The sequence below is a fragment of the Nannobrachium achirus genome (assembly GCF_963921795.1).
Source record: "Nannobrachium achirus genome assembly, chromosome: 2".
Lineage (NCBI taxonomy): Eukaryota > Metazoa > Chordata > Actinopteri > Myctophiformes > Myctophidae > Nannobrachium > Nannobrachium achirus.
The window spans coordinates 35,583,471-35,595,970 of NC_137811.1; the positions used below are offsets into that span (position 1 = coordinate 35,583,471).

General features: G+C 39.4%; 1 protein-coding gene across 1 annotated transcript in view; it reads left to right on the forward strand.

Moving 5' to 3' along the window:
- Nucleotides 1-12,500, forward strand: part of gabbr1a (gamma-aminobutyric acid (GABA) B receptor, 1a) — a gene marked incomplete at both ends in the record, with an annotated part of 77,666 nt that overhangs the window by 14,227 nt on the left and 50,939 nt on the right. The window lies entirely within an intron of this gene.

Here is a 12,500-nt window from a genome sequence, read left to right on the forward strand (position 1 = left end):
CCTCCGCTGAACACGGCCAAATAAGGACACCATTCGGACTGTTAGAGAGAATGCAGGGATGGCAGAGGCTGTGATCCACTGTTGAAGACGATTTCATGATAATGCACAGCTCTGATGTTGAATGTGTGTTCCAAGACAATGGATTTGGCCTTGCATGTCATGCCGTTTGAGTTTAATGAATAGAAAACCGGTGATAAAACTGCTAATGGTGAAAGAAAGTGTTCATGTATTGAATCAATATTGATTTTGAGTGATCTAACGGTAAATGAATGGATTAGAAGCCTGACTTTGCCTTGTATGATTGACTGAACATCTTTGTTTACAGCTTGTAAAAATATGGAGAAAAAAAAAGACATTTGTAATTTGAGTCTGCTGTCCTGCTTATTATCCTAAACGTTCTTCCCTTACTTAAAGGTGATTTCAAACTCTCAGTTTTGGCTAATATTCTGGAAGGTAAATTTACAGTGGTTTTCAATGTGGTTTTAGAAATGGTCAGAGCTGCTGTGTTTGTGACAATGACCTCATTGGTGCCTTGTGGTTTGTTTTGGGTCTAGTGTGTGAGAAACAGACTCATCCTGTCGAGTGAAACGGAGATAAAGTAGTTTCAATGGATACTAAATGTTTTCTCCCCTAGATGCACAATTTGCGACAGAATGTAGTCTGTAAACTCAAAAACTGGAATTAAAGCAGCTGATGATACATGAAGGGGTGACTGTGATTTAAAATATGCTTTTTTTTAATGTTCCATGGTTATTTTAACAATATTTCTTTCAGTATTTGACAGCTCAAAAAATGTTACAGGTAAATACATTCTGTCCCATGCTCTACTTCTATAGTCAAACTGTTGAAATCTGGATGTTGCTCAACATTGTAAAGCTCTGAATGACTCAATGCTTATGTCTTAAAGATGGTGACAGGATGCTTTCAAACTCTGTTTTGGCTAATATTCTGTAATCCCAGGTAAAAATGTACTGTTAAAATGTACCGTTAAAAATAACATTTTGAGTTAGTATTGATCTGGTTTTAGAACTTGTCAGGGCTGCTATGGTTGAGACAAATGACCTCATTGGTGCCTTTGACAGAAAAGAGCATTGTGACGCTTTATTTGTGGATAGTTTGTTTCTTATTTCTCCAGTAGACTTCTCCAATTGAGGGAGGGTGAGATAATGCAGTTTCAGTGGAGACAAAAAAATAATCCCATAGATGACTGTCCACTCTGGCTCCACAGTCAAAAGTAAATCGATCTGACAGATCTTTAGATATTGGTCCAAAGTTCATGTAAAAAAATGTTTTGTGGACGTGACGCGAAAATTCCAGAATAAAAGCGGGTTTAAGCGTTTTACAAACTGCTCAAAATGGCGGAAAATCTAAGGGCGGAGCTTACTTAACAAAGACACAGATGTCTTCCGCTCGAGTCAAAGCACGCGTGTAAGCAAGTTGCATGTCTTAAAACGAAACGAGTCATGACTTATGCCCGTTTGAAGTTTGAATTTTCAAACGCTTCGTATAGCGCCCCCCTTTGGCCGATTGGAATAAAATTGGTTTCAGTGATACTTTGACTAACCCTCTACATCTTTGCCAAATGCCATGAACGTGTAACTTTGCATGTATGATTTAGAGGCCGAAGAATAATTTGCATAAAACCGCAATATTGATTGAATTATTAAAAAATTATATTTCACTTTAAAAAAAATCTGGTTGATCAATCTGACTGTATTGGTCCAAAGTTCATGTGAAAAAAGTTTCATGCGCGTAATGCAAAAATCCCAGGAGGAGATAGATTTTTACTGTTTTTCATATAATTCCAAATTCTGGGGGATCTAAAGGTCAGAGGTCAAAAGTCAGAGGGTAAAAGTTGTTCGGCATGAGGAGACGCATACGTGTATACAGGTTTCATGGCTGAACCTCAAACACAGCATGAGCTATACCTGTTCAAAGTTCGCACTTTCGAAGGCTTCCTACAGCGCCACCATTTGGCCGATTGCTGTAAAAAGTAATAGCACGCGTCGCCACAGTAAGCTGAACACATTGATGTTTTTATTTTCATTTTCTCACTAAGTATGTAGGAGTTGAAAGCGGACAAAGTATTGAGGAGAACTTGATATGTCTGATAGATAAACTAGAAAAATATTGTTCCTTCGAAACAATTGTGGGCTCGCTTCAAGCCAGAAAACAATGGCTATAAAAGCACAAAATGTCAAGATCGCAGGCAGTGCTCTCTTTGACGTTACTGACGTCAAAGATTGGTCCATTTTGTTCCAAAAATGTGTTGTGCAAAAGTTGACCCGCTGGTGGCGCTATAACAGGCCAATGTGAGAAGGTTGGTATCTGTTCCTTGACCTATTGGGAATGTGCTTGCAAGATTTCACGCACATCCCAGGCTGTGTTCATGATTTGAGGTGTTTTTGGCTTTGGCCACTTTATCGCTGCTTGCAGCTATATTTATTATTATTATTTTATAATTTTTTTGTGTGCACTTCATAGGCATGTTAGATAAAGGTCCTTAGATTGCGTGTAGAATGTTTCATGCAAATTGCAAAAAAAATCCTAGAATAAAAACGGGTTTAAGCGTTTTACAAACTGCTCAAAATTATATAGCGCCCCCCTTTGGCCATTTGGGGTAAGATTGGTTTCAGTGATATTTGAACTAACCCTCTACACTATTTTGTCATGAAAATGTGACTTTGCATGTATGTTTTAGAGGCAGAAGAATAATTTGCATAAAAATGCAATATTGTTTGAATTATTTAAAAAAGCATGTTTCAATGTTAAAGAAATCCGATCTGACAGATCTTTAGATATCGGTCCAAAGTTCACGTAAAAAAAGTTTTGTGCACGTGACGCGAAAATTCCAGAATAAAAGCGGGTTTACGCGTTTTACAAACTGCTCAAAATGGCGGAAAATTGAAGGGCGGAGCTTACTTAACAACAACACAGATGTCTTCCGCTTGAGTCAAAGCACGCGTGTAACAAGTTGCATGTCTTCAAACGAAACAAGTCATGACTTATGCCCGTTTGAAGTTTGAATTTTCAGACGCTTCGTATAGCGCCCCCCTTTGGCCAATTGGAATAAAATTGGTTTCAGTGATACTTTGACTAACCCTCCACATCTTTGCCAAATGCCATGAACGTGTAACTTTGCATGTATGATTTAGAGGCCGAAGAATAATTTGCATAAAACCGCAATATTGATTGAATTATTAAAAAATTATATTTCACTTTAAAAAAAATCTGGTTGATCAATCTGACCGTATTGGTCCAAAGTTCATGTGAAAAAAGTTTTGTGCACTTGACGCGAAAATCCCAGGAGGAGATAGATTTTTACTGTTTTTCATATAATTCCGAATTGTGGGAGACCTAAAGGTCAGAGGTCAAAAGTTAGAGGGTAAAAGTTGTTCGGCATGAGGAGACGCATACGTGTATACAGGTTTCATGGCTGTACCTAAAACACAGCATGAGCTATACCTGTTCAAAGTTCGCACTTTCGAAGGCTTCCTACAGCGCCACCATTTGGCCGATTGCTATAAAAAATAATAGCGCACTTCGCCACTGTAAACTGAACACATTGATGTTTTTATTTTCATTTTCTCACTAAGTATGTAGGAGTAGAAAGGAACCGAAGTTCCCGTCTACTGTCTGACTGACTGACTGATAGATAAACTAGAAAAATATTGTTCCTTCGTAACAATTGTGGGCTCGCTTCAAGCCAGAAAACAATGGCTATGAAAGTACAAAATATCAAGATCGCAGGCAGTGCTCTCTTTGACGTTACTGACGTCAAAGATTGGTCCATTTTGTTCCAAAAATGTGTTGTGCAAAAGTTGACCCGCTGGTGGCGCTATAACAGGCCAATGTAAGAAGGGTGGTATCTGTTCCTTGACCTATTGGGAATGTGCTTGCAAGATTTCACGCACATTGCAGGCTGTGTTCATGATTTGAGGTGTTTTTGGCTTTGGCCACTTTATCGCTGCTTGCAGCTATATTCATTATTATTTTATTTTTTGTGTGTGTGTGCACTTCATAGGCATATTAGATAAAGGTCCTTAGATTGTGTGTAGAATGTTTCATGCAAATTGCAAAAAAAAATCCTAACGGGTTTAAGCGTTTCACAAACTGCTCAAAATGATATAGCGCCCCCCTTTGGCCAATTGGGGTAAGATTGGTTTTAGTGATATTTGGACTAACACTCTACATCTTTGCCAAATGCCATGAACATGTTACTTTGCATGTATGATTTAGAGGCAGAAGAATAATTTGCATAAAACTGCAATATTCATTGAATTTATTTAAAAAAGCATGTTTCAATTTTAAAGAAATCCGATCTGACAGATCTTTAGATATCGGTCCAAAGTTCACGTAAAAAAAGTTTTGTGCACGTGGAGCGAAAATTCCAGAATAAAAGCGGGTTTACGCGTTTTACAAACTGCTCAAAATGGCGGAAAATTGAAGGGCGGAGCTTACTTAACAACGACACAGATGTCTTCCGCTCGAGTCAAAGCACGCGTGTAACAAGTTGCATGTCTTCAAACCAAAACGAGTCATGACTTATGCCCGTTTGAAGTTTGAATTTTCAAACGCTTCGTATAGCGCCCCCCTTTGGCCGATTGGAATAAAATTGGTTTCAGTGATACTTTGACTAACCCTCCACATCTTTGCCAAATGCCATGAACGTGTAACTTTGCATGTATGATTTAGAGGCCGAAGAATAATTTGCATGAAACCGCAATATTGATTGAACTATTAAAAAATTATATTTCACTTTTAAAAAAATCTGGTTGATCAATCTGACCGTATTGGTCCAAAGTTCATGTGAAAAAAGTTTCGTGCGCGTAACGAAAAAAACCCAGGAGGAGATAGATTTTTACTGTTTTTCATATAATTCCGAATTGTGGGAGACCTAAAGGTCAGAGGTCAAAAGTTAGAGGGTAAAAGTTGTTCGGCATGAGGAGACGCATAAGTGTATACAGGTTTCATGGCTGTATGTATAACACAGCATGAGCTATACCTGTTCAAAGTTCGCACTTTCGAAGGCTTCCTACAGCGCCACCATTTGGCCGATTGCTATAGAAAATAATAGCACACTTCGCCACTGTAAACTGAACACATTGATGTTTTTATTTTCATTTTCTCACTAAGTTTGTAGGAGTAGAAAGGAACCGAAGTTTTGAGGAGAACTTGATATGACAATATCAAGTTCTCACTAGAAAAATATTGTTCCTTCGAAACAATTGTGGGCTCGCTTCAAGGCAGAAAGCAATGGCTATAAAAGCACAAAATGTCAAGATCGCAGGCAGTGCTCTCTTTGACGTTACTGACGTCAAAGATTGGTCCATTTTGTTCCAAAAATGTGTTGTGCAAAAGTTGACCCGCTGGTGGCGCTATAACAGGCCAATGTGAGAAGGTTGGTATCTGTTCCTTGACCTATTGGGAATGTGCTTGCAAGATTTCACGCACATCCCAGGCTGTGTTCATGATTTGAGGTGTTTTTGGCTTTGGACACTTTATCGCTGCTTGCAGCTATATTTATTATTATTATTTTATAATTTTTTTGTGTGCACTTCATAGGCATGTTAGATAAAGGTCCTTAGATTGCGTGTAGAATGTTTCATGCAAATTGCAAAAAAAAATCCTAGAATAAAAACGGGTTTAAGCGTTTTACAAACTGCTCAAAATTATATAGCGCCCCCCTTTGGCCATTTGGGGTAAGATTGGTTTCAGTGATATTTGAACTAACCCTCTACACTATTTTGTCATGAAAATGTGACTTTGCATGTATGTTTTAGAGGCAGAAGAATAATTTGCATAAAAATGCAATATTGTTTGAATTATTTAAAAAAGCATGTTTCAATGTTAAAGAAATCCGATCTGACAGATCTTTAGATATCGGTCCAAAGTTCACGTAAAAAAAGTTTTGTGCACGTGACGCGAAAATTCCAGAATAAAAGCGGGTTTACGCGTTTTACAAACTGCTCAAAATGGCGGAGAATCTTAGGGCGGAGCTTACTTAACAACGACACAGATGTCTTCCGCTTGAGTCAAATCACGCGTGTAACAAGTTGCATGTCTTCAAACGAAACGAGTCATGACTTATGCCCGTTTGAAGTTTGAATTTTCAGACGCTTCGTATAGCGCCCCCCTTTGGCCGATTGGAATAAAATTGGTTTCAGTGATACTTTGACTAACCCTCCACATCTTTGCCAAATGCCATGAACTTGTAACTTTGCATGTATGATTTAGAGGCCGAAGAATAATTTGCATAAAACCGCAATATTGATTGAATTATTAAAAAATTATATTTCACTTTAAAAAAAATCTGGTTGATCAATCTGACCGTATTGGTCCAAAGTTCATGTGAAAAAGGTTTTGTGCACTTGACGCGAAAATCCCAGGAGGAGATAGATTTTTACTGTTTTTCATATAATTCCGAATTGTGGGAGACCTAAAGGTCAGAGGTCAAAAGTTAGAGGGTAAAAGTTGTTCGGCATGAGGAGACGCATACGTGTATACAGGTTTCATGCCTGTACCTCAAACACAGCATGAGCTATACCTGTTCAAAGTTCGCACTTTCGAAGGCTTCGTGCAGCGCCACCATTTGGCCGATTGCTATAAAAAATAATAGCGCACTTCGCCACTGTAAACTGAACACATTGATGTTTTTATTTTCATTTTCTCACTAAGTATGTAGGAGTAGAAAGGAACCGAAGTTCCCGTCTACTGTCTGACTGACTGACTGACTGATAGATAAACTAGAAAAATATTGTTCCTTCGAAACAATTGTGGGCTCGCTTCAAGCCGGAAAACAATGGCTATAAAAGTACAAAATGTCAAGATCGCAGGCAGTGCTCTCTTTGACGTTACTGACGTCAAAGATTGGTCCATTTTGTTCGAAAAATGTGTTGTGCAAAAGTTGACCCGCTGGTGGCGCTATAACAGGCCAATGTAAGAAGGGTGGTATCTGTTCCTTGACCTATTGGGAATGTGCTTGCAAGATTTCACGCACATCCCAGGCTGTGTTCATGATTTGAGGTGTTTTTGGCTTTGGCCACTTTATCGCTGCTTGCAGCTATATTCATTATTATTTTTTATTTTTTTGTGTGTGTGCACTTCATAGGCATATTAGATAAAGGTCCTTAGATTGTGTGTAGAATGTTTCATGCAAATTGCAAAAAAAAAAATCCTAATGGGTTTAAGCGTTTCACAAACTGCTCAAAATGATATAGCGCCCCCCTTTGGCCAATTGGGGTAAGATTGGTTTTAGTGATATTTGGACTAACACTCTACATCTTTGCCAAATGCCATGAACATGTTACTTTGCATGTATGATTTAGAGGCAGAAGAATAATTTGCATAAAACTGCAATATTCATTGAATTTATTTAAAAAAGCATGTTTCAATTTTAAAGAAATCCGATCTGACAGATCTTTAGATATCGGTCCAAAGTTCACGTAAAAAAGAGTTTTGTGCACGTGGAGCGAAAATTCCAGAATAAAAGCGGGTTTACGCGTTTTACAAACTGCTCAAAATGGCGGAAAATCGAAGGGCGGAGCTTACTTAACAACGACACAGATGTCTTCCGCTCGAGTCAAAGCACGCGTATAACAAGTTGCATGTCTTCAAACGAAACGAGTCATGACTTATGCCCGTTTGAAGTTTGAATTTTCAAACGCTTCGTATAGCGCCCCCCTTTGGCCGATTGGAATAAAATTGGTTTCAGTGATACTTTGACTAACCCTCCACATCTTTGCCAAATGCCATGAACGTGTACCTTTGCATGTATGATTTAGAGGCCGAAGAATAATTTGCATAAAACCGCAATATTGATTAAATTATTAAAAAATTATATTTCACTTTAAAAAAAATCTGGTTGATCAATCTGACCGTATTGGTCCAAAGTTCATGTGAAAAAAGTTTTGTGCACTTGACGCGAAAATCCCAGGAGGAGATAGATTTTTACTGTTTTTCATATAATTCCGAATTGTGGGAGACCTAAAGGTCAGAGGTCAAAAGTTAGAGGGAAAAAGTTGTTCGGCATGAGGAGACGCATAAGTGTATACAGGTTTCATGGCTGTATGTATAACACAGCATGAGCTATACCTGTTCAAAGATCGCACTTTCGAAGGCTTCCTACAGCGCCACCATTTGGCCGATTGCTATAAAAAATAATAGCACACTTCGCCACTGTAAACTGAACACATTGATGTTTTTATTTTCATTTTCTCACTAAGTATGTAGGAGTAGAAAGGAACCGAAGATCCCGTCTACTGATTGCCTGATAGATAAATAAATAATGACAATATCTAAAGTGTGCTCGCCTTATAGGCGAGCCCACAACTAGAAAAATATTGTTCCTTCGAAACAATTGTGGGCTCGCTTCAAGCCAGAAAACAATGGCTATAAAAGCACAAAATGTCAAGATCGCAGGCATTGCTCTCTTTGACGTTACTGACGTCAAAGATTGGTCCATTTTGTTCCAAAAATGTGTTGTGCAAAGGTTGACCCGCTGGTGGCGCTATAACAGGCCAATGTGAGAAGGTTGGTATCTGTTCCTTGACCTATTGGGAATGTGCTTGCAAGATTTCACGCACATCCCAGGCTGTGTTCATGATTTGAGGTGTTTTTGGCTTTGGACACTTTATCGCTGCTTGCAGCTATATTTATTATTATTATTTTATAATTTTTTTGTGTGCACTTCATAGGCATGTTAGATAAAGGTCCTTAGATTGCGTGTAGAATGTTTCATGCAAATTGCAAAAAAAATCCTAGAATAAAAACGGGTTTAAGCGTTTTACAAACTGCTCAAAATTATATAGCGCCCCCCTTTGGCCATTTGGGGTAAGATTGGTTTCAGTGATATTTGAACTAACCCTCTACACTATTTTGTCATGAAAATGTGACTTTGCATGTATGTTTTAGAGGCAGAAGAATAATTTGCATAAAAATGCAATATTGTTTGAATTATTTAAAAAAGCATGTTTCAATGTTAAAGAAATCCGATCTGACAGATCTTTAGATATCGGTCCAAAGTTCACGTAAAAAAAGTTTTGTGCACGTGACGCGAAAATTCCAGAATAAAAGCGGGTTTACGCGTTTTACAAACTGCTCAAAATGGCGGAAAATTAAAGGGCGGAGCTTACTTAACAACGACACAGATGTCTTCCGCTTGAGTCAAAGCACGCGTGTAACAAGTTGCATGTCTTCAAACGAAACGAGTCAAGACTTATGTCCGTTTGAAGTTTGAATTTTCAAACGCTTCGTATAGCGCCCCCCTTTGGCCAATTGGAATAAGATTGGTTTCAGGGATATTTGGACTAACCCTCTACATGTTTGCCAAATGCCATGAAAGTAACACTTTGCATGTTTTATTTAGAGGCAGAATAATAATTTGCATAAAACCGCAATATGAATTGAATTATTAAAAATTAATGGTTTAACGTACAAACTTCTCACCACATAGACTGTATAGGTATTGGTCCAAAGTCCATGTGAAAAAAGTTTTGTGCGCTTAACTCAAAAATCCCAGGAGGAGATAGATTTTTACTGTATTTCATATAATTCAAAATTGTGGGAGACCTAAAGGTCAGAGGTCAAAAGTCAGAGGGTAAAAGTTGTTCGGCATGAGGAGACGCATACGTGTATACAGGTTTCATGGCTGTATGTATAACACAGCATGAGCTATACCTGTTCAAAGATCGTACTTTCGAAGGCTTCCTACAGCGCCACCATTTGGCCGATTGCTGTAAAAAGTAATAGCACACTTCCCCACTGTAAGCTGAACACATTGATATTTTTATTTTCATTTTCTCACTAAGTATGTAGGAGTAGAAAGGAACCGAAAATCCTGTCTACTTATAAATAAATAAATAATGACAATATCTAAAGTGTGCTCGCCAGGTACTGGCGAGCCCACAATAATGACAATATCTAAAGTGTGCTCGCCTTATAGGCGAGCCCACAATAATGACAATATCTAGAGTGTGCTCGCCTTATAGGCGAGCCCACAACTAGAAGAAGTGCTCTTCCGAGCACAGGTCTCCACCAGCCACGCGTCCTGGTGGTGCTATAATAGGCCAATGTAAAAAGGGTGGCATGTGTTCTTCACCAATCTTAGACCTTTCATGGCGCCACCATGAGGCTGATTTGAACATTTTGTAGTGTAATTTCTTCCTTGGACTTTTGCGAATGTGCGTGCACAATTTCATTACAATTGCACGCTGTTTTTGATTTGAGGCATTTTGATTTGAGGCATTTTGTTTGAAACGGATCAATCCTGCAAAGTTTGGAGGTCAATCTTAACCAATCAGGATGGAATATTTAATACAGGACAGATCCGTCCTGATCATATGACTGTAGAGATACTGTGTACTGATTTGTGTTAATTTTGGGTAAAATCTGAAGGAGTAATATCCAAAAAATGTGTCTTACATAAGTCGGAACTCCTGGTGGCGCTATAAAAGGCTGATGTGAAAAATGCAAGGAAAGGGTTTTTCCTTGGCCTATAGGGAGTGCGCTTACAAAGTTTGAAACTGATCGGTGGAGTTATAGGTAAAACCATGAATCGGCCTGTTATAGCGCCACCATGAGGCTGATTTCAAAAACTTGAAGTGGCATTTCTTCCTCGGCCTAGTGGGAAAGTGTGTGCGCGATTTCATGTTAATTGCACTCTGCGTTTGTGATTTGAGGCATTTTGTCCAAAACGGACCAATCTTACAAACTTTGAAAGCCAATATCAGCCAATTAGGATGGAATATGGACAATGACACAGATCCATGTCGATCACATGACTGTAGAGATACTGTCTATCGATTTGCGTGATTTTTGGACAAAATTCCAAAAGTAGTGTACAGAAATGGGTTTTGCAAACATCGGCCTCATGGTGGCGCTAGAACAGGGCCATTTGAAAAATGTTGGGCAGAGGTTCTGAATTGGCATCCAGGGAGTGTGTGTGCTCATTTTGGCAGCGACCGGGCCAACGGCGCCGGAGATTAGCTGGTAACAAACTCGGAGGACGGACGCACAGACGCACAGACGGACGCACGGACGGACGGACGGACGGACGGACGGACGGACGGACGGACGGACGGACGGACGGACGGACGGACGGACGGACGGACAGACGGACGGACAGACAGGGGCGAAAACATACTCTCCCCCTGCCTTCGGCTGGTGGAGACAATGACATATCAATTCTAGGGTCCTTGACATGAAAAAGTTTGAGAAGCACTGCTTCAGAGGAATCACACAGCTACAGCCACCTCAGACAGACAATGGTCCTACTGCCGCAAACACACCGATTAGAAAGCCATACTGTATATGTTGGTAGGCCATCATCACCCACTGCCGTGCAAATGTTTATGACATTCAGTTAGAATGCTGGTGAGAGAAATAATTTTCATGGAAGTAAATGTATTTGTATGAGTATATTTTATTGCATATCGTTGCTGTCGGGCAGAAACCTCATATCTCCATACAGTATTTTAACTTTGTGTTGTTGTTTTTTTGTAAATTAATGAACTACTTGATCATACTACAGTGTCACACGAAGGCACAAAAGTAGCAGATCTACAAACTTGAATCTGTGCTTTGCTGAGCTTGTAGATCTGTGCTACTTTTGCAGTTTTTGAATTTGAATCCTGAAAAGCAACAGTTTTGGACATATGAGGTTTCCACCCGACATAGACAATATACTTAATATGCTGTCACTGTAGAAACCTTGTATGTCCAAAACCAGTACTTTTCAGGTAATGGAAAAAATAAGCTGTGTTCCAATGGATACAATCTAGTTTTTATTTAGCTCTTACTAATGTAATTGGTTATAAAACCAGACTTAACCACATTCAACCACGTGTCCCTATTTAAAAATAATTTAGAAAAAAAAGAATTGTCAATATATAATATATAATATTTGTTCTTAAAGAAAAGGAGCTTTAATAGCAGATATACACGCTCAAAACGCGTTGCCTACAAGCTCAATGCTACTGCTACTTGTGCACAACACTGTTGTACAACAAAATATAAATACACTGTAAGGCTTGTGGTTAAAAAATTATGATTACCCATATAGCTTTAAAGCCATACTGTGTAAGTTGCCCAACTAGTGGTCATTAGCCCTATAGCAAACCGCGGTCGCGTCCGCGTCTTTCGTCCGTTTTTCGTACCTTCAGACCCCCGCGTCTGCCTCCACCTCGCTGAGATCTATCTTTTAAGGGGTCCCTTGTTCCTGTGCGTTCAGTAATTCCAGAGATACGGACTCCTTCACCCTGCCTGGTAGGCGAAATTACCTAGAGAAGGGATGGTACAAACGGGCGACAACAAATATGGCTGCCATAGCGACCCCACTTCAAGATGCGCTGTGATTGGCCGGCAGTTGTATAACCCTCGCTGTGATTGGCCGGTAGTGTGATGACGCAATTTTGGCGCGAGATCCGGTCCACGGCAAGGATCTCAGTTTACATATAGAGAAGGCTTTACAGGCTGAAATTCACGGCGCGGATCTTCTAAAA